Source organism: Podarcis gaigeae (assembly GCF_964106915.1).
Source record: "Podarcis gaigeae genome assembly, chromosome: 8".
Lineage (NCBI taxonomy): Eukaryota > Metazoa > Chordata > Lepidosauria > Squamata > Lacertidae > Podarcis > Podarcis gaigeae.
Genome location: NC_139684.1, coordinates 36,874,694 through 36,896,861, shown reverse-complemented (window position 1 = coordinate 36,896,861; position 22,168 = coordinate 36,874,694). Strand labels below are relative to the sequence as shown.

General features: G+C 44.5%; 1 long non-coding RNA gene across 1 annotated transcript in view; it reads right to left on the bottom strand.

Annotated features, from left to right (window-relative positions):
• The window catches only part of LOC310850962, a 285,884-nt gene that overhangs the window by 248,826 nt on the left and 14,890 nt on the right, over positions 1–22,168 (bottom strand). The gene's annotated exons all lie outside the window — the stretch shown is intronic.

Below are 22,168 nucleotides of genomic sequence, written 5' to 3'. Positions count from 1 at the left end.
TAGTTTTCCTGTTTAGACTAAATGTGATCCAACATGTCTCACATTATAACTTAATTAAAGAAGACCAAATGGAGAACAAATGAAACAAAGCAAATATAATATAATTGCTATGACTTTTTTTGTGTATAGAAGCATGCAATGCTATCACCTTGTACCTAACTTGTGTGGCTGGCAGAAGTGAATGAAAGGCGGGGTGGGGGAAGGGCGTAGTAGGCTTAAATAAAAACCCAGGAGTTTCCTAGACATTTCTTAATAATAATAATAATAATAATAAATGAACAAATGACTCTAGACGACAGTTGATCTTGTTAATTTCATCAAGAGATTTAGTGGAACTTCTAAAGATGATTCATTTGAGAGAGATCAGTGGGCATGTGATTAAGGGATCATGGCGATGAAAGAAACCCCAAAAGGTGACTCAGCTGAACCCTGCCCACAATGTGAGACAGGGAAGCTTGTGAAAACACAGATCCTGGGAGCTAAGAATAATAATATTGTGTGATGAATGTGTGTGTGTGTGTGTGTGTGTGTGTGTGAGAGAGAGAGAGAGAGAGAGAGAGAGAGAGAGAGAGAGAGAGAGAGAGAGAAGTTGAATTCAGGGATAAATATAAGTTGTTTGGAAAACCCCAGTAGTTTTAACAATTCCCACAGTAGTTTAACAATCCCTCTTCACAAGGAACTCTAGGAATTGTAGCTCTAGGAGAGGAAAAGTGTCTCCTAACAACCCTCTTCACCTTCAAACAAACTTCAGCTCCCAGGATTCTTAGGGGGAAGCCATGACTGTTTGAAGTGGTATCACAAGGCTTCAAATGAATGGTATGTGTAACCAAAGTCCACGTCCTCCCATAATTCTCTCCAGCAATCACACAAAGTTAACTGGAAACAAGGTTTGGGGGAAAAGAAAAAGAAAAAAAAGGATGAATGTAGCCAGGCCACACATTTCACATAAATTGCAAAATGGCAAATGGGACTTTATGACAGCTCTCCGTGTTGTATAATGAATGGCCTATAGTATTCCACAGTGGCAGCGGACCTTAAGCAATGTCACTGAAAGCACAATGTCACACTTTAATGGTGCATATTCTAAAGAGGCAGTGCTGTGGGGAAAGGTCTGCCTCTCCAAAGAGGCTGTGGCATTCAACAATCTTTCCAAAGACACCCCAAAGGTAGCTCACACATCACCTCCCACATAAGTGACATCTTAACTTGTTTCTCAGACTACGAGGACAAATGACAAGGATCGAAATGTACCCAGGTGAGAACATAGTTTGTTCTCACCTTTCTCAATGTGGGCAGACATCATTTGGAAACACTGATAGAAATCTGAGTTTCTGAAAACAGGATAGCTTTGTGAGAAGACAGCGAGAGCCCATCTAATCCAGCGTGTGGTTACACCTGGGGAAAGTCACACACAGTTGTGTTTGATGCGTGCGTCAGCTCAGAACAGTTTGCATTCTTATTATTACACAGCAGCCCAGTCTCTGAGCAGTGAGAAAATCCCGGGGTTTCAGGCTTTTAACCCAGATTCTCTTTCCTCCATGAAAGTCAGTGGAGATTGTGGTATCTATACGGTTTTATTTACACATATATACAGCCTGAGCATAGGATGGAGGGGTTCACAGCATTAACACACCAACAGATCTTACTTATCCATTAGCCACAGCTTTGGGTCCAGGAAAGAGCAAGCATGCCTTTGTGTTTCCAGCTCAGCTCACATACACTCTAGCTACTGTTCTTCTTCCTTGCAGCCAGGAGAGGGGCTTTGGGACAAAGACTAACCCATCAGCCTGGAGGGCACCATCACTCAGAGCTAGCTCTTGCAATCTAGCTCGTTCTTTTGGAATGCTGTCCTGGAAACTGCAGTGTCCAGTTAAGGTCACTGTCTTACAAATAAACTTATTTGAATGGTTCTGCAAGCTTTTCTGTTAGATTCCAACCCACACTAGATTCAGACCCGCAAGAACTGGAAAGCACTCGGTGCATCATCCAGTCTGGCTCCCCCAAACCCACTACTACTACTACTAGGTAAAGGGTAAAGGGACCCCTGATTATTAGGTCCAGTCGTGACCGACTCTGGGGTTGCGGTGCTCATCTCGCTTTATTGGCCGAGGGAGCCGGTGTTAGTCCACAGACAGCTTCCGGGTCATGTGGCCAGCATGACTAAGCTGCTTCTGGTGAAGCAGAGCAGCGCACGGAAACGCTGTTTAGCTTCCCGCCAGAGTGGTACATATTTATCTACTTGCACTTGACAGGCTTTCGAACTGCTAGGTTGGCAGGAGCAGGGACCGAGAAATGGGAGCTCACCCCGTTGCAGAGATTCGAACCACGACCTTCTGATCGGCAAGTCCTAGGCTCTGTGGTTTAACCCACAGCGCCACCCGTGTCCCTTCACTACTGCTACTACTACATCATAATTCAATATGTTTTCTGCCCTTCGCTATCATGACCCAGGGTGGGTTACAACAATTAAAAATGGTTGAAACAGATTGCAGTTGCTGGAATGGCTGGGCATGTCTCAGGAGTCAAAGGCCAGGTACCCTAGATTGATTTGGAGCATTTGGAATCCACTCACTGATATGCTGCATCAGGGATCTTTTTCAGTCTGGGTTTTTGTTGCTTTGCTCCCACAACAGCTTCAACCAGGAGCCATTAATCTGAGTGGTAAGAATTTGAGATTCCTGCAGCACAACCTGTAAAGTCCATGATTCTTCTTTAACTTAGCACAATGCTGGTTCCCCAGGAGTTTTTTCCCCCATCCCTTTTCTTTTCTTTTTTCCAGGGGGCAGTGAAGGAAGGATCACAGAATTTAACGCCTAGTAATTAGGGATAGAAAATGTCTTGTTTTCCCCCCATAAATCTTTTTCATCCACGGAGTCTACCATAACATGTCACCTGGGAAAGTGTGCAGCAAAGTACATGCTGTCCTGCTGTTGGATTTAAAAAGATGAAGATGTTCTTTTTTGTTTGGAGAACGTTGGTTGTTGCCCAAGGCTTATCCTCAGCCAAGGAAGGTGTTAGTTCATCGGTTCCTCTCTGTTGGAAATCCAGGCCTAGTCCCAGGGACTCAGTTTCTGAGAATCACCTGGGACAACTTCCCAGTGATTATTCTGCAAGGCAGCGAAACAAAGCGGGGGGGGGGGGGGGAGGGAGGGAAGGAAGGAAGGAAGGAAGGAAGGAAGGAAGGAGATCTGCTTCAAGATGGGATTAGGGAGAAATAACTGGTAAAAACTTCCATGTGGGATTGTTCCTCACCTTCGGTCTTGGCACAGCTGTCAAATCTTCCTGGGTTCTTGGCTCTTTGACTTTTGCTCAATCTTTGCCATAGCTGGGACTGTGTATTTTCTGTGGTTCTTTTACTAACCAGAAAGGGTGAGCAAAATGATCAATGGGGTGGAGTGACCCCTCTGTGAATCATAGAATCATAGAGTTGGAAGAGACCACAAGGGCCATCGAGTCCAACCCCCTGCCAAGCAGGAAACACCATCAGAGCACTCCTGACATATGGTTGGCAAGCCTCTGCTTAAAGACCTCCAAAGAAGGAGACTCCACCACACTCCTTGGCAGCAAATTCCACTGTCGAACAGCTCTTACTGTCAGGAAGCTCTTCCTAATGTTTAGGTGGAATCTTCTTTCTTGTAGTTTGGAACCATTGTTCCGTGTCCGCTTCTCTGGAGCAGCAGAAAACAACCTTTCTCCCTCCTCTATGTGACATCCTTTTATATATTTGAACATGGCTATCATATCACCCCTTAACCTCCTCTTCTCCAGGCTAAACATGTCCAGCTCCCTTAGCCGTTCCTCATAAGGCATCGTTTCCAGGCCTTTGACCATTTTGGTTGCCCTCCTCTGGACACAGTCCAGTTTGTCAGTGTCCTTCTTGAACTGTGGTGCCCAGAACTGGACACAGTACTCCAGGTGAGGTCTGACCAGAGCAGAATACAGTGGTACTATTACTTCCCTTGATCTAGATGCTATACTCCTATTGATGCAGCCCAGAATTGCATTGGCTTTTTTAGCTGCCGTGTCACACTGTTGGCTCATGTCAAGTTTGTGGTCAACCAAGACTCCTAGATCCTTTTCACATGTACTGCTCTCAAGCCAGGTGTCACCCATCTTGTATTTGTGCCTCTCATTTTTTTTTTGCCCAAGTGCAATACTTTACATTTCACCCTGTTAAAATTCATCTTGTTTGTTTTGGCCCAGTTCTCTAATCTGTCAAGGTCGTTTTGAAGTGTGATCCTGTCCTCTGGGGTGTTAGCCACCCCTCCCAGTTTGGTGTCATCTGCAAATTTGATCAGGATGCCCTTGAGTCCATCATCCAAGTCGATAAAGATGTTGAATAAGACCGGGCCCAAGACAGAACCCTGTGGCACCCCACTAGTCACTCTTCTCCAGGATGAAGAGGAACCATTGATGAGCACCCTTTGGGTTCAGTCAGTCAGCCAGTTACAAATCCACTGAGTGGTAGCATAGTCAAGACCGCATTTTACCAGCTTCTTTACCAGCTTCTTTACAAGAAAGCTTGCAGCGTTTGGGACTTCTTAGTTTAGAGACAAGGTGAGTAGCAAGAGACATGACTGACATTTATAAGATTATTATGCATGACCTGGAGAAAGCAGGTAGAGAAAAGTTTCACTCCCTCTCTCATAACACTACAACTTGTAGACCTCTGATGAAGCTGAATGTTGGAAGATTCAGGAGAGAGAAAAGAAGTACCGGTACTTTTTTCAGACAGTGCATAGTTCTGTTATGGAACTTGCTCCCACAGGAGGCAGCAATGGCCACTAGCTTAGATGGCTATATACAAAGGATTGGACAGATTCATGGAGAAGACCGTGTGAGGTTTCTGCTGGCAACGCTGATTTTTCACCCCCTCTCATATTGTGTGGGCTATACAGTATGTCAGCATTCTTGCGTTCAACTTTGGCCTCTCAGCTATTTGCTATCATTCTATGTGACGGCACAGAATGTTCCCCTTGTGGGCAGAGTATATAGATCAGAGGCAGAGCACATGTGATGTTTGCAGAAGGTCAAAGGCTTGATCCCTGGTATCTCCAGTTAAAATATGGGTGGCCTCAAAGGGGGAGAAGGTTCCCTCAGACTACCCTGCCTTATCCTCCTTCATGGTCAGCCAATAGTGTTGAGGTACAGGAACATGAGAGGACCATCCATACAGGAGTGATGATGCAACCTGCAGGAATGCCAGGGTAACTGATATTGATGCACCCTCCTTGTTCTGACAAGTGAACAAAAGCTTTCAAGTTTGTGACAGATGTGCAATCAAGCAGAGGCTGGGTAAATGTTTCTTTTTTCTTGACGGGGCTCCTATTTCATGTTAGAAGTTTAAATGGTAATAATTACTTACAAGCATGCATGCACCTCTAATTAAGCACTAAAGGTTGAATTTCAGTGGGATGAATGCCTTTTATTAAAGTTCTCTGTTTTACAAATTGGATCCTTGCAGCCAGAAACCAGAAATACTGAGTTTCACTGCAGCTTACTAACTATGTAGAGGATTGTAGTTAGGCCACAGGGTTGGGGGTCAAGGTCTACCCAGCCAAATTACAGCCACTCTTTGCCAGCTCACTATTCTGATCCTAATAAACAAGACACTGTGTTATTTACCATTGCTATTTTGATACATACAGTTAAATATCTAGGATCAACACAGCTGCCTGCATTTTTGGATTCACCTTTGGAATGGGGCTCTTGGAAGGTTGGGGGCAATCACAAGGATCTCTTTAATTTCAAAATTTATCACTACACTACTGCAGCCACTTTTGAGGTCCTGCTGGCATCTGCCATTCCCAGTGCCACAGTCAGTGTCACCGTGGTCTGGGGTCACTGTGGTGGGAGGTGGGGTTAAAGATCCAATACTAGTTCTGCAGCAGGGTCCCAGCAGAATCTCTGTCCCCAGCATCCTAGAGCCACCAAAACAACACTGTGTGCTCCAAAGCTAAGCATTAAGGAACGCTGAAAACACCAGTTGCTTCAACTTCAAGAGTATAGTGTGTAAGTTCTGTTACATGCAGTGGAACTTCAAGGGAAACACAAAATTATTATTATTGTATAATTGTAAGATTATTGCATCATCTTAGAAGGGTGTATTCTCTTAGAAGGGGTGTGAGGTGGCATGGCTGTGACTATCTTGAAGGGACTCTGAACTTCTGCATTTGACACTAGGTAAAGGTAAAGGGACCCCTGACAGCTAAGTCCATTTGCAAACGACTCTGGGGTTGCTGCGCTCATCTCGTTTTACAGGCCGAGGGAGCTGGTGTTTGTCCACAGTTTTTCCGTCCCATGTGGCCAGCATGACTAAGCCGCTTCTGGTGAAGCCAGAGCAGCACACGGAAACGCCATTTACCTTCCCACCAGAGTGGTACCTATTTATCTACTTGCACTGCGTGCTTTCGAACTGCAAGGTTGGCAGGAGCAGGGACCGAACAATGGGAGCTCACCCCATTGCTGGGCTTCAAACCGCCGACCTTCTGATCGGCAAGTCCAAGCGACACAGTGGTTTAAACCAAAGCACCACCCGCGTCCCATTTCCCACTACCAGAGCTTTTTCCTAAAAAAATATTATTATTATTATTATTATTATTATTATTATTATTATTATTATTATTTAGGGGTGCTCTTATTTCGACTCAAGAAAACCACCATTTTATAGTTCAAATCGGGGGAAATAAATACAGTAAATGGACAAAAGTACAAAGATTCATAAAATGTTTAGGGGTATGCATACCCCTGCGTACCCCCAGAACAAAAGCACTGGTCACTACTGGTCACAGTGGCCAGCAGCTAGAGGATCTGTTGTTTTATTAGAGAAACAGGGTAGCACTAGATCAGTGCTGGAGAACTTCTGGCTTGCAGGTGATGTTGGGCTTGCCAGCCCTCCCCATTTGACTCACCAGGCCATTTAAGAAGCACATAAAAAGAGCCCTTCTGCATTAGCCCAGTGGTCCATCTACTCCAACACCCTGTTTTCGCATGCCTGTGGGAAGCCCACAAGAAGGACCTGGAGCACAAGAGGACTCTCCCCTCCTGCAGTTTTCAGAAGCAGTACTTCATCCGACAGTGGAGGCAGAGCAGAGCCATCATGGCTAGTAGCCATCGCTAGCCCTCTCCTCTGTGAATTTGCCTAATCGTCTTTTAAACCTATGTAGGTTGATAGTTATCACTGCCTCCTGTGGAAGCAGATTCCTTTAACCATGCCCTACAGTATGTGAAAAAATCCTTTCTTTTATCTCTCATAAATCGTCCAACATTCAGCTTCCTCAGACGTCCACAAGTTCTAGAGAGGATAGAGAAAGAAAATGCAAGGATCGAGGGGCCTGTGCTGGCAAGGTGTATATTCTTTACTTAAGGGCTGTGAAAACGAATAGCGATGTGTGGTTGTTTTTTTTAGTTGTGGTTTTTTGTTTTTTTTTCACATAGATAGCCAGAAAATAGAGTTAAGAAACTTTGGCAGCAGTTCATTTTACACTGTACAGACCAATTACGGCCGCTGTCAGGCAGAATGGAATTTACCACCCTGGGAAGGTGTGAAAAGTTTAAAGGTGTTCTTGCAAATCACAGAGCAAGCCACATGAAAATGAGATCTAATCCCCACCCGCTTCACCCAGCTCTGAGAAACTATCTCTCAAGATTTGGTAAACTGGGTGGATTTTTTGTGTTATTTTCTTAAGGGCTGAAGATAGCACTGCAAAGAAGCTATAAATACAAGGCAGTTGAAGGCCTGGCTGTTTTATAAGGACATAAAAAGAGCCTGCTGTATCAGCATCCTGTTCTCACGGTGGCTAACCAGAAGCCCCAAAGCAGGTCCACAGCACAGCAACACAGGTTTCCAGAAACTGTGGTTTCCAGAAACTGGTATTCAGAACCATGGCTGTCTCTGACCATGGAGGCAAAGAATAGCCAGCATGGCTAGCCTTCTTCTTGATAGCCTTCTTGATAGCCTTTTCTACCTCCATGAATTTGTCCAATCCTCTTTTAATGTCCTCCCGTTTGGTGGCCATCACTGCCTCTTGTGGGAGTGGGTTCCGTAATTTAACTATGCTGTGTGAAGAAGGACTTCCTTTCGTCTGTTCCAAATCTTCCAACATTCAAGGGAAATAGGGTTAATTGCCACCATGGCCAATTTGGTTGCTAACATGTGCTCTTGTTTTTCCTCTAAGGAATTAGACACAGAGGCAGGGGCGCCGACTTATAAAAAATATTGGGGGGGGGGCGGGGGCCCATACCGACTTATAAAAAATATTGGGGGGGCCGAAGACCTCCAAACTGCTGCTGCTGGGGGAACGAAAGGGGCGAGCCCCGGGCTGCCCCGACCTTAAGTGAACCTGTGAGGGCCCGCCCTTTGCGGCAGGCGATTGGCTGCCGCCGTGGGCGGTGAATATTAATGAGCTAGGGGGAATCCCCACTTCTCGCGGGGCTGACGCCAGCCCCGCAAGATTGTTGATGGGTCGAGAGCCCGCAACCCCACCCCCTCTCTAGATCGGGAGTGGCTTTGTTTTAACTCATTACTGAATGTATTTTAAAAGGTAACTATCGTCAAACAAGGAAAATAAAAAATACCAACATAATTTTGTGATTTTACAAAGCATAATATAACTAATAATTTTCTTAAATTATTGGGGGGGCAGAGCCCCCCCAAACGAATTTTTGAGGGGGCTCGGGCCCCCTCAGGCCCCATGGAGTCGGCGCCTATGGACAGAGGAGGAGGAAAAGGAATAAGCTTCAAAACGCAAATTTGTGCTAATCAATCCTGTGTGCCTTTAGTACAGTCAACACAGACTTCCTGAGAAAAACCTCAACAGGCAGTTTCTTTCCATTAGGCAACACCCCCCCCCCCCCCGTGCGCTTCTTTCTTTCTTTCTGCAGACCTGTTCTGGCTGTGTTGTGATTTACAGGGGCCATTGGAGCATATATTGCATTCCTCTGATGGATTTGCAGGACTGAGAAGGACATCCTCTGGGAGACACTAAGGAAGAGTAGTTTTGCAAAGGCAGGGCACGTGGAAGGTCAGGCACAGATTAGAATCCTCTTCCTGGCTGGCCTTAACTAACTGGGATTTATACAAGAGATCATGCCTCAGCTTCAGCCTGCAACAGAAGTGGGGAGGGGGTGAGTGTTAAATGCTCTACTCCCCACACTGCTTCTCTGCTGGGAATACCTCACTCCCCAGAGCTCTTTTTCCAAGGAAGTGTTCAATAGGGATTTTAAACACATATTTACATGTTCAGTAATATCTTGCTTAATCAAGAAGAGCGGGCTGCTAACCTTCCCTCAGGTATCTGATCCAACCCCTTACCACTGTTATATAGTGCGGCCTTTGGAGGGTTGCCCATGAGGCTGACAGGGTAACACCTTTCTGTTAGAGATGTGTGTAAAATCCTTTTGCCAGGCACACCGTTTCCTCGTATTCCTTGGATCTAATGCTGATTCTACCAGAAACACACACAAACTCACACAGGCTTAGGTTTGCTGACACAATGGAAATGTGGAGATGTACCATGAAATATCCAAACTAATATATGCTCTCTGCTAATTGCCTCAGCATTTGGGTGAGCTCGGCTCACAGGCCAATAAATTGATAAAATATGGCATTAATAGCCACCCTTGACAAATGGCAAAGGATTAAACTTTAACTCGGTGTGTGAATTGAGCTAAAGTTCAACCAGACACAATTTAATCAGTAAACCGCTAATTAACTAGCGGTTTACTTCAGCTAGTTAACATCTGTACACTTCTGGCAATGGACACCCTGTTTGACTGATTCTGGGGCCATCTCTTAGATTAGGCACAATGAGGCAGCTCCCTTAGGTGATAGCTATTGAGAAGGAGGGAGGCAGGTCAGCAGCAGCAGCCCCCCATTCTTCTAAACCCTAAGCCAGTCTGTTCTGCACCCCCTAAGCTAGCCCATAGCCCATAGCGGAGCAAGCCATTCGGGTGCCTGGGGAGGTGTGCATGCCCTGTGTCCAGGGGCGGGGCCAACTGCCCGGGGGGGCGGGGTGAGGCAGGGCAGGACGCTCTGTGGGCCTCTGAGGAGTCTGCCTGCCTCCTCCCACTCAGCCGCCCTACAGCTGAGGGGGAGGTGTGGGCGGACCATTTGGGGCAGCACGGACCCTGTGGGTGCCCAAGCCACTGCGTCACTCCCAGGAGAAACACGTGGCTCGGGCGCGCTGCAGGCCCCACGGCGAGTGCCGCCTGGCATTTTGTCAAAACCCCCCCCCCAGTGGTGACACCCGGGGCAGCCCAGCCCCTTCCTCCGCTCCTGCCCATAGGAAGTGGGCAGCCCTAATGTGACTTACTTCAGTGTAAATCAGTACAGCAGAGGTGAGGAACTGCATCTGGCCAGTGTGTCCAAACCCTCCATCCCCATCCTGGACCAACTTTGACAGATACATTTAACTGCACAAGAACAACTTCATTCTTTCATCTTCAGACACAGTTGGCATATATCCGTATTCCTTGGCACTGCTTTTCTGTGAACTGGCACCCATCCCAAGGTGAGTGAGAAATCCATCCTCAGTTACTATGATATTGATCGCAAAACAAGAGGATTCTTGTTTTTTATCCCATTTGGCAGCTATTAAAATAAATACATGACGGAATGGGAGAGACTTGTTTCCATCAAGCCATCATCAAAGGAACTAGAGAATGACTTGACACCCATTTCTTAAAGGATTAGGGATGTTTATGGTTTAAACACATTTTCCAGTGTCAATACATGAGGAAGTCCTTTATGTACAAAGGCTTAATAGAATAGAATAGAATAGAATAGAATAGAATAGAATAGAATAGAATAGAATCATGTAGTTGGAAGAGACCACAAGGGCCATCGAGTCCAACCCCCTGCCAAGCAGGAAACACCATCAGAGCACTCCTGACATATGGTTGTCAAGCCTCTGCTTAAAGACCTCCAAAGAAGGAGACTCCACCACACTCCTTGGCAGCAAATTCCACTGTCGAACAGCTCTTACTGTCAGGAAGCTCTTCCTAATGTTTAGGTGGAATCTTCTTTCTTGTAGTTTGGAACCATTGCTCCGTGTCCGCTTCTCTGGAGCAGCAGAAAACAACCTTTCTCCCTCCTCTATGTGACATGCTTTTATATATTTGAGCATCCTCTTCTCCAGGCTAAACATGCCCAGCTCCCTTAGCCGTTCCTCATAAGGCATCGTTTCCAGGCCTCTGACCATTTTAGTTGCCCTCCTCTGGACACGGTCCAGTTTGTCAGTGTCCTTCTTGAACTGTGATGCCCAGAACTGGACACAGTACTCCAGGTGAGGTCTGACCAGAGCAGAATACAGTGGCACTATTACTTCCCTTGATCTAGATGCTATACTCCTATTGATGCAGCCCAGAATTGCACTGGCTTTTTTAGCTGCCGCATCACACTGTTGGCTCATGTCAAGTTTGCGGTCAACCAAGACTCCTAGATCCTTTTCACATGTACTGCTCTCAAGCCAGGTGTCACCCATCTTGTATTTGTGCCTCTCATTTTTTTTGCCCAAGTGCAATACTTTACATTTCTCCCTGTTAAAATTCATCTTGTTTGTTTTGGCCCAGTTCTCTAATCTGTCAAGGTCATTTTGAAGTGTGATCCTGTCCTCTGGGGTGTTAGCCACCCCTCCCAGTTTGGTGTCATCTGCAAATTTGATCAGGATGCCCTTGAGTCCATCACCCAAGTCGTTGATAAAGATGTTGAATAAGACCGGGCCCAAGACAGAACCCTGTGGCACCCCACTAGTCACTCTTCTAAAGGATGTAGAGGAACTATTGATAAGCACCCTTTGGGTTCGGTCAGTCAGCCAGTTACAAATCCACTGAGTGGTAGCATAGTCAAGACCGCATTTTACCAGCTTCTTTACAAGAATATCATGGGGCACCTTGTCAAATGCCTTGCTGAAATCAAGGTAGGCTACATCCACTGCGTTCCCTTCATCTACCAGGCTTGTAATTCTGTCAAAAAACGAGATCAGGTTAGTCTGACATGACTTATTTTTCAGAAATCCATGCTGACTATTGGTGATCACAGCATTCCTTTCTAGGTGCTCACAGACTGTTTGCTTAATGATCTGCTCCAGAATCTTCCCTGGTATTGATGTCAGACTGACTGGGCGGTAATTATTTGGGTCCTCTCTTTTCCCCTTTTTCCTCCAGTCTGCCGGGACTTTGCCTGTTCTCCAGGAATTCTCAAAGATGACTGCCAGTGGTTCTGAGATCACATCTGCCAGTTCTTTTAATATTCTTGGATGCAGTTCATCTGGCCCTGGAGACTTGAATACATCTAGACTAGCCAAGTATTCTTGTACTATCTCCTTAGTTATTCTGGGCTGTGTTTCCTCTGCTGAATCATTTGCTCCAAATTCTTAAGTTGGGCATTGTTTTCTTTATCGGAGAACAGTGAGGCAAAGAAGGCATTGAGAATAATACTGTTGTAAGTGTTGGAAAGCTTAAAGAAATTCAAAGAATTTCATACAGGATTTTTTAGGAGCAGGATTTGTGGCTTTTGAACTTTTATAGATGGGGAAGTCAATTATCATGAAGACCAATGATAAGATTAAGCATTGGGCCAGTTAAAGAATGAGTGACCATTATAAAATGAAAGCTGGGGGTGTGACCCAGGTTATTCTCTTTTCCACTACACCTATTAACATATTGTAACCTGTGCAATGGTGTCTCTTCTTGAGAAGTAACTCTGTGCTTTGTGTAAATATTATACACCATTCTCTAAAACGGTTGGCTCGGAGGGGTTAGCATACCATATAACAGGATGAACAGGTCATGGAACCAGGCCAAAGGGTGATCTGGGGAGATTGAAGATATGAATCATTCAGGCAAGGAGAAAAGGCATCACCAGGAGCACAAACAAGGAAGCAAACTCTTAAAAGCCCCTTTCAGAAGTTACCTCCGCATACTCCAAGGTGCATGGATGGTTAGTGTGTGTGTGTGTGTGTGTGTGTGTGTGTGTGCGCATACTTGGTTGGTTGCATGAAGTAGCCAATGCCAATGAGCATCCAGGCTGGACCCTGGAGACACAGAAGCATGCTTGCTCTGTGCTGGATCCAAAGCCATGACTAATGGAGAAGCAAGATATGTTGGGGTGTTGATGCTGTGAGCCCCTCCACCTTATGCTCAGGTTGTATATATGTGCAAATAAAACCATATATCCTAAAGGCACCAGAGTCTTCGTTGATCCTCATTCCAAGGAAACTGAACCTGAGTAAGCCCCTGGAACCCCTGAATTCTTTCACTGCTCAGAGATTGTGGTGGCATGTAGTAGTGCTTTAACAACCTGGGCTAAGTAGTTTAAAAAACAAATTGCCATCAACCTCCTCATATTTCCTCCTGCCCTATCACCCGGCATGTAAATCAAAGGATAAGGTAGCTTTTAGTACAAGTCTTAATGAATCTGGTTTCTTTTGTCTGAGAGATTTTTATAACCAGACTGGTGCTCTTTCACATCATCAACTCTCCATGATTAGTAGATGCCAAACATTACCAGTTAAGCATTCAGCAGCTATTTCATTTCATTTCTTCCTTGATATATCTGAACCTTGTTAGTATTTGAGTGTATAGCAGTGCTGCCAACACCTTGTATTAAGGGACCGGTTTCTAAAATATACACAGCCTTGTTTTAAATATGAGCCATTTGCACCAGTGTTAGGAACCATCTATGAATAATTTCCACATTGTTTTCTCCAACAGAGGCCAAGAATGAAAGGGGGGAAAAAAAGGTTTTGTGGACCAGAGTTTATTCCATATCAGTTTCCTCCCTCCAGGTCATTTTTCACATAGCATCTTCTAATCAGTTAGCCCTCGCTAACTCTAAAAAAGACCTGGAGGGAAGAAACTGATATGGAATAAACTCTGGTCCACAAAACTTTTTTTTTTTCATTGTTGACCTCTGTTGGAGGAAACAATGTGGAAATTATTCATAGATGGTTCCTAACACTGGTGCAAATGGCTCATATTCAAAACTCAGCCCTGTTGGTGACACAGTGGAGCCACAGAGACTTATAGGCATTTATGGTGGACCTGCTCTTTGGTCCAGACCTTCTGGACTGCAGTTTTCAGGAAAATTAGCACCACTGTTAGTAACTTAGTCCAGCCAGATCCAGCCCCGTGTCTCCTTTCCATATCTAAAGCCAAAAACTCTTCTGTTACATCAGAAACACTTCTCTTTTATATGGCTGCTTGCCTTGTTATAGCTCAGGGATGGTAAGGTGGTTTAAATTTTAAAGTCGATAATTGGCTCAAAAAGGCTGTATCTAGCGCAGTCATTGAAAGACTTACTCATCCAGTGCTATGGGGAACTTCAGAGCTTGAGGATTGTGCGGTAATTGGTGGACCTTTATTATGTATCTTAATAATTGCCCCGTCTCAATATAAGCCCCACAAAGTATGATATCATTTGGAAGTAGCTTTAACAAGCACTTGGCCAATGTGGGTTTCCGCCCATTTATGACTTACTTTGCCCACTTATTTTTTCCCCTTTATAATGAGATGTTAGTGCTCTTTCACTGGTTTTTCTATTATAAAAATCTTGTATATTTTCCATGTCTACTATCTATCATCTATCTATCTATCTATCTATCTATCTATCTATCTATCATCTATCTATCTATCTATCATCTATCTATCTATCTATCTCTATCTATCTATCATCTATCTATCATCTATCTATCTATATCTATCTATCTATCTATCATCTATCTATATCTATCTATATCTATCTATCTATCTATCTATCTATCTATCATCTATCTATCTATCATCTATCTATCTATCTATCTATCTATCTATCTATCTATCTATCATCTATCTATCATCTATCTATCATCTATTATCTTCCTTCCTTCCTTCCTTCTTCCTCCTTCCCTTTCTTTTTAAAGATGTGTATTTTTTGAATTAAAATATTTTTTTGAATAAAAAAATGCAAACTGATGCATAAATGTGGCAAACTAAACTTAACACTGGAAAGACAAGAAACTGAGATCCTGGGAACCTGACCAAGTCCCAGGGGCCAAATGGAGAAGTATGGAGAGCAGCATACTCAACACAGAACACATATTCTCACAAATGTAGGAAGCTGCTTTATACTGAGTGTTGGCCCTTTGGTCATGTAGCTCAATACTGTCTACACTGACTGGCAGCAGCTCTTCTAGGTTTCAGACAGGGTTCTCTCCTGTTCCTACCTGGAGATGCCAGGGATTGAATCTGGGACCTTCTGCTTGCAAAGTAGAGTGACTGAGTGACAGTCCTTCCTACTGGCCAAGGAGCAACCATAGCATCACTGAGAATGGAAAGTCAAAGAGAATGTGACAAGTTCTTGTTAACATACACCCAGGCATTATCTGTAGCAAGACTAGTGAAGGAAGTGTGTAAATAAGAAGCTGGAAATAGCAACAAGGATAGAATAGAAATGGAAGCACATCCTATAAGAACATAAGAAGAGACCCTCCTGGATCATATCAAAGGCCCAGGTAAGGCTGGGAGAGAACATTCACAGCAACAATTACAAGGCTTGCTTACAAGATTTCTTGGTCCCCATTAAAGCATGTTTTCGTTGTTGCTGTTGAACAATATGAGTTCTCTGTTCTTTCTATGAAAATTGCCTGCCATTCCGCCAGCTGATTTTCTTCTCCAAGGGACACTGTGGGACACAATACAGCAAAGTCCGCTGCCTAATATTTATGGGCAGAGAATTCCAAATAGTAGGAACATAAGAATATAAGAGGCTGCTGTATTAGGCCATTGGTCTATCTAGTCTAGCATCCTGTTCTCACAGTGACCAACCCTACCAAGATGACACTGGAAGTCCCTCCCTAATCAATGATTCTATGACCTGGTCCAATGTCACTCAGTGAATATGCCCCCCATAACAGTTTTGGTGGTAGTGTACAAAACAAAAATGCTATTGAGCCATCATCCCTCTTGTATGTTTGACATGGCTTGACATGCTGTTGATTTCTGCCTGCCAAGTGTGGGGCACTTTAGTGTATATAAAAAAGGTGAGGTGGACTTGATAGAGGCATATGAAACAATGCACTAGAATACATGGACCTCCAATGAAGCTGGATGTTGGCCACTGTGAGAACAGAAGACCACAAGGGCCTTTGGACTAGAAGGGCCTTATTTTCTTAAGTAGTTATGAAAGGTAAAGATCTGCTTTGCAACAAAAATTGATTTGGCGTGAAATGTATGGAAAGTGTGTGGCCTTCAAGAAATCACCATGATTTGGCCCTCCTAGAAAGTAGGAGCAACATAATATTGCTTGAGATTAATTATGTTGGATTATGTATCGCTTTTATTGCAGTTTATTAGTTTCGTGTTATCTTGCAAGCTGCTGCAGTGCCTTGTGAACTGCTCAGAATGTGCCCTGTAAATCTCAAGTGAGCCAATAAAAGAAAACTACAACTATAAAATTACTTTGCACAGAGAACAAAGAGCAATAGACGCACACAGTCATTTGTCTTAAGGGTGGTTCCAGTGAGGTAACGTGACAAATCTTTCCAGCATGTTCATTGACAAGTAGGTTCTACAAAGACACACATTCTACCTTCTGCTTGTGTTGTTTACCTCAAAAAAAGCTGACTAAAAGTTGTTCTACATGGACCTCACTTTTTTTTATTGTCTCTGGTCTATCATTCCTCTAACTTGGCCACATATTGTACCCAGATGAAACTATACTTCTTTGTCAGCTATGCTGGTTCGCTGCAATTCATGTATGAATTCACCAGAGTTAATGGTAAATCCAACTTTATTTTTAATGAGCCCTGGAAGCCTGCACAGAGTTCATAATTGATTCCTTCAGCCAGGACACCCCACTGAGTCACTCTCCAGGACCCGGCCTCCTGCGTCGTATGGCAGCTGCTTCTACAAAAGGGATGTGTGCCAGATACTTACCTATTTATTTATTATATTTAAGCCCCACCAGCTCTCCAAGGGACTCAAGGTGGCATACATAGTTCTCCTGCCCACACAATTTATCCCCACAGCAAGCTTATGAGATAGGTTAGGCTGAGAGACAGTGACTGGCCCAAGGTCACCCTATGAGCTTCTTGTTGAGTTGATAATGCATACATTACACCAGACAGAGGTGTATGGCATACCTGTCAACTGCCCTGGAAAAAAGGGGACATGTTTTTTTCTTGCGAGATCACAGTGGCCAAAATGGCTGCTGTGATCTCATGCAATTTCCCACTGGCTGATGCAAATATCTAACTATGTAGAATTCTAACATTTGATCCTGATGTTGAAAGGTTTTGGTATGTATTTTCCTCCAGCACAAAAATCTAGCCTTTTAAGAAAATCAAGGGGCTGGCCGCTTTTATGCTTCCATTAAAAGGTATGCACTTGTGGAATAAAGTTCTGTTCAAGCAAAGACTTCCATAACCAGAGCAGGAGGTCTGTTTCTGCTGGAGAATTGAAGGTAAGCAGCTTCCTAAACAGCACACATGAAATGATGGTGACATCTGGTGGTCATTAATGTTTCACTTGTAGCATCCGAGAGAAATCTCAATGCTGCTGAGCTACAGTCAAAACTGCAGAGTCTGAGGCAGGCTCGTGGAAAGCTAGTCTGAAGCATGGGGCAAAAGTCTTGATAGAATCAAGTTATAGACGCAATCAAAGAAGCAGCCAGTCCCTGGCTGGGACCCCAACCAGCTTAGCCCACCGAGGCCTGGGCAGGTATACCCAGGTGCTCCCACCCCTTGCACAGACCTGATCTGAGGCACTAAACCATGACTTACTGTAATTTTAAAGCCTATGTCTTGGGAATCTTCCCCTGCCTGAATGGTGGAGGAAGTGTGTCAAGAAAAGATTTCCTCCTACCGTCTTAACACTAGAACTCGTGGACATCCAAGAAGATGAATGTCAGAAGATTTAGGACAGATAAAAGACTTCTTAATGCAGCTCATATTTAAACTGTGGAACTTGCTTCCACAGGAGGCAGTAATGGTCACTAACTTGAATGGCTTTAAAAGAGAACTGGACAAATTCACAGAGGAGAAGCCTATCAATGGCTATTAGTCAGGCTTCTTGGAAGATGAATACACAGCCCTGGTTTCCCAAAACATCTTGGAAGGGCAGAAGTTACTCAAAGGCGGAGGCTCCATCAAGTCCAATGCAGCCAACCCTGTCTGAATAAAGTCTTGCTAAAATCCCCAGAGAAGGTCTTTCCTCGACCCACTACCAGAGATCCAGGAATAGGAATGCCAGTGTTTTGTAGCTCCTCTACAAAATACGTTCTACCACCACGGAACTTGCTGGCCTTCCCCAAGTCCCTGTTTGTTTATGGGCTTTGTGTTCATCAGACTCAGTCAAAGGCTCCTTGGATCATGGATTCATCAAACTGAGAAGGGTCAAAGGCCATCTGTTCCAACCCCGCTGCCCCTCTGTTGCAGTACAGAATCATTTACACATTAACCAACATTGATAAGTTCTATTGCTACTTGTAAGATTCTCAAAGAATAAGGAAATAGCATTGGAGGTGCATATTATAGTAGTGGAAAGATATATGCACCAAATATGTGTCAGAGGATTGCCAAAGCATGTGCCATCAGGACGCAACATCATCAAAGCTAGAAGTCAGGTCATTCGTTATTCAGATCTAGAAATCCCCCACATTACTTTCTCATACATGCTCCCTTGGGTTGGGACAGCTGGCTAAAATGTTTTAAAATGTTTTAAATGGTTCTAAATTTGGTCCCTCTGTTTTGTTTTTGTCAGGTTGATGTTGGTTAAATGTTTAGTTGGGGTTGGCAGTTATTTTAATTTGGGTATAACTGTAAACTGTTTACTATTGTTATTATTGGTTTCTGTTGATTTATTGGGTTTTTTTGTTGTTGCTCGTATAGGATATTTTGTGTTTTTATATATGTTGTAAGCCACCCAGCAAGATGGGTGATATATATGAGATTATTTGGTTTATGGTGTTTTATTAGGTATTGTTATTTATTTCATGACAAGGTATGAGAAAGTTTTGGTTCTCCAGATTTCACTGAACTACAACTCCCATCTGCACCAGTGGGCATAGCCAATTGTCAGAGATGACGGCAGCTGTAGTTAAGCAACATCCAGAGGGCAAACTGTTCCAAACACCAGATCTATGGGATTGCAGTGGCGTTAAAACTGGGCAAATGTCAGTTTCTGTTCCTTTCTGTTTCTCACTTTCTCAGAGTTAAATTCAGTTCTCCACATTTCCACATTATTTTGCAAACTTCTTTTGTAAAAGAATCCTCATGAAAATTAGTGCAAATTTCTCCTGAAATATGTATTTGAAAGTAATTTTTGTATTTCACCAGATATAATGCATTTTGGTATGTTATTTTCATCTATCAATCTATCTATACTTTTATCCTAGTGCAGGGGTTCCCAAACTTGGTTCTCCAGATGTTTTGGGGGCTATGATTCACATCATCCCTGACCACTGGTCCTGCTAGGTAGGTAAGGCTCCCTCAGCCTGGAAAGCGAGATGAGTGCTGCATCCCATAGTCCCTTTGACTGGACTTACCTGTCCAGGGGTCTTTTACCTTTATCTGCTAGTTAGGGATGATGGGAGTTGTAGTCCAACAACAGCTGGAGTCCCTGCCCTAGTGTATACATTCTTTATGCACTTTCAATTGCTAGAGAATTCGGAGCTGCAAAATTCAGAGAAGTAATGCTGCCCCGTGTGGTAAGCTGTTGAACTGCAAGCAGTATTTCCCTAGTAAAGCAGGTATAGGAAATCTGTGGCCCTCTAGTTGTTGCTGAACTACAACTCCCATCAGCTCCAGCATAGAATCAGATCAGAGGAGTGAAGTGATGGAAGGAACCCAAAAGGTCATCAAATCCAACCTGCTGCAGGCATGGCCAAAGGGGTGAGGGATAATAGAAGTCGTAAGATAACAAGGGAAGAGTTTGTGGTGATATCTGACACATCTTTTTCTAGAAAAATAGCACTGACTATAGGTATGTAGGTATATATATATATATGTGTGTGTGTGTGTGTGTGTGTGTGTGTATACCATTACCCACAAACAGGCAGTACCCCAATCTAACAGGTCTACCCCCCCCCAAAAAAAATCACATTTCACAACATAGGAGTAGTGTGAGTGGGGGCTGCGAGAACCACATTGAAGAACTCAAGCATGGAGAAAGGGCAATCTCATCCTTTCTTTCCACAGTCCAAATAATCTGTCAGGAGAGTTGGCCAGGGCACAGGCCACCACCAGTGGGACACTCACCACCACTGTGCCACATGCTGGTGGCACCGTAGCTGTACCAGGAGCTGTGTCACCTCTGCTGCTTGTGGAGAAGCACTCTGGAGGACCACCACACTCATTTCCTGATTTGGTTGGGTTGTTCTCATTTTGTGTTCTGCATTCCACCCGCCCCACATACTGTCTAAACTAATGAAGAGCAGGTTAAAAGAATTTGAAATAAATGTATAACATGCATTGATAAAAAGGTCTTTGCTGATCGCCCCACATATGACCACCTCATTCTTCCATTGTTCATACAATTTTCTCATTTGAGAGAACTTAAATGACCTTCTCACACCAATAGGTGGTCTGGTGATCAGAAATCACTTCCAACACAGAAAACGGAAAGTTTGTATTAAACAGTGAGAAATCCCTCCCAAATGGACACAATAATGGTATTGTGGAGAGGTGGAGGGGGGGATGTTAGGAGGGAAGTGTAAAAATACACTTCAGTTGTAATTGGTTCAAAAGAAGAAGAAAAGAAGGAACATGGCCCGCTCACCTGTGACTCCTGAGCCTCCCCCGATCTCCTTCCCCCTTCCCCCATCAATTTGGGGAGGCTCGGGAGTCACGCATGGGTGGCTGTTGCCCAGAAGGGGTGCAAGGTGCATGGTTTCTCTGCCAGGCAAGGTGCAAACCCCTTCTTCCCACCCCTCATGTTTTTCTAGGGACTGGTGGCAACCCTGGGCACAATGCACTCTACTGAAACATAGGGTTCTCTGCCTCCCCTGATTTGTCAAAACGAAGGGGGAAGCGGGCAGGAGATTGGGGGAGGCTCATTAGTCGTGGGCGGGCAGCGTGGTTGCCCAGGAGGGACGCAAGATGTGCGGTTTCTCTGTTGGGTAAGGTGCAGGGGGTGAGATGACTTCAATCCTCTTGGCCAACTGGAGTGGCGGCGGAGCTGGCGCAGAGCTGGGCAGCTGAGCGTGAGAGATACCGTGTCCCTGACGGCCAGGAACTGCAGAAGTCAAATTGACTTTTTCTGCTCCACTCTCCAGGGGAGCAAACTGCACTCTGCCCCTTGGCACTTCACTGCCCCCCCAGCTGTAGGGCAGCTGAATGGGAGAGGGCAGGCAGATTATGGAGGCCCCGCGGTGTGCCCCTCCCCTCCCTTGCAAGGAGCTCAGTGATGGCACCCAGGGCGGGCTGAGAGGAGCAGTAGCCATTACACAGTGTTTGATGTTTAAAATTACCTCAGTGTTTGATGTTTACCTCAGTGTTTGATGTTAAAAATACTTATTCCTTAATTTTGGGCTCAAAAAATAGGGGTCTTCTTATACATGGGCACATCTTATAGATGGGAAAATATGGTAATTCCTCCTTCAAGAGCCATGGCATACCCTCCAACATTTCTCTGATGAAAATAGGAACGTTCTAAAGAAAAGGGGGACATTCTGGGATCAAATCAGAAACTGGGACAGTCCCTGGAAAATAGGGGCACTTGGAGGGTCTGCCATGGGCAGATGGTACTTCCTTCAATGAGAGCCATGAGTGAATGGTACTTCCCCCATCAGGAGCTATGGGAAGACAGCTCTTCTTCCATTAGGAGCCATGGAGCATTCTGTGTGAAGGATTTTACAATTTACTGCTGTTACTCATTACATTTTTTACTCTACTCCTCAAAGAAGCTCAAGGTGGCACATGTGTTTCACCCCAGCCTGATTTTATTCTCACCCCAGCCCTGTTAGGTAGGCAAAGCTCAGAGATAGGGACCTCCCCGCTGATAAGAGATTTTTACACAGAGCTTGAATGGTCAGCTGTCAGGTGTGCTGTAGTAATGGGTTTCCTGCGTTGCCAGGAGGTTAGGCTAGATTAGAATTGCCATATGTCCGGAATTTGCTGGACATACCCGGAAGACTGTAGTCGGAAGCGGTGTCCGGGTGGAAATTGGCAAAATGTCTGTGAAAATCCGAATG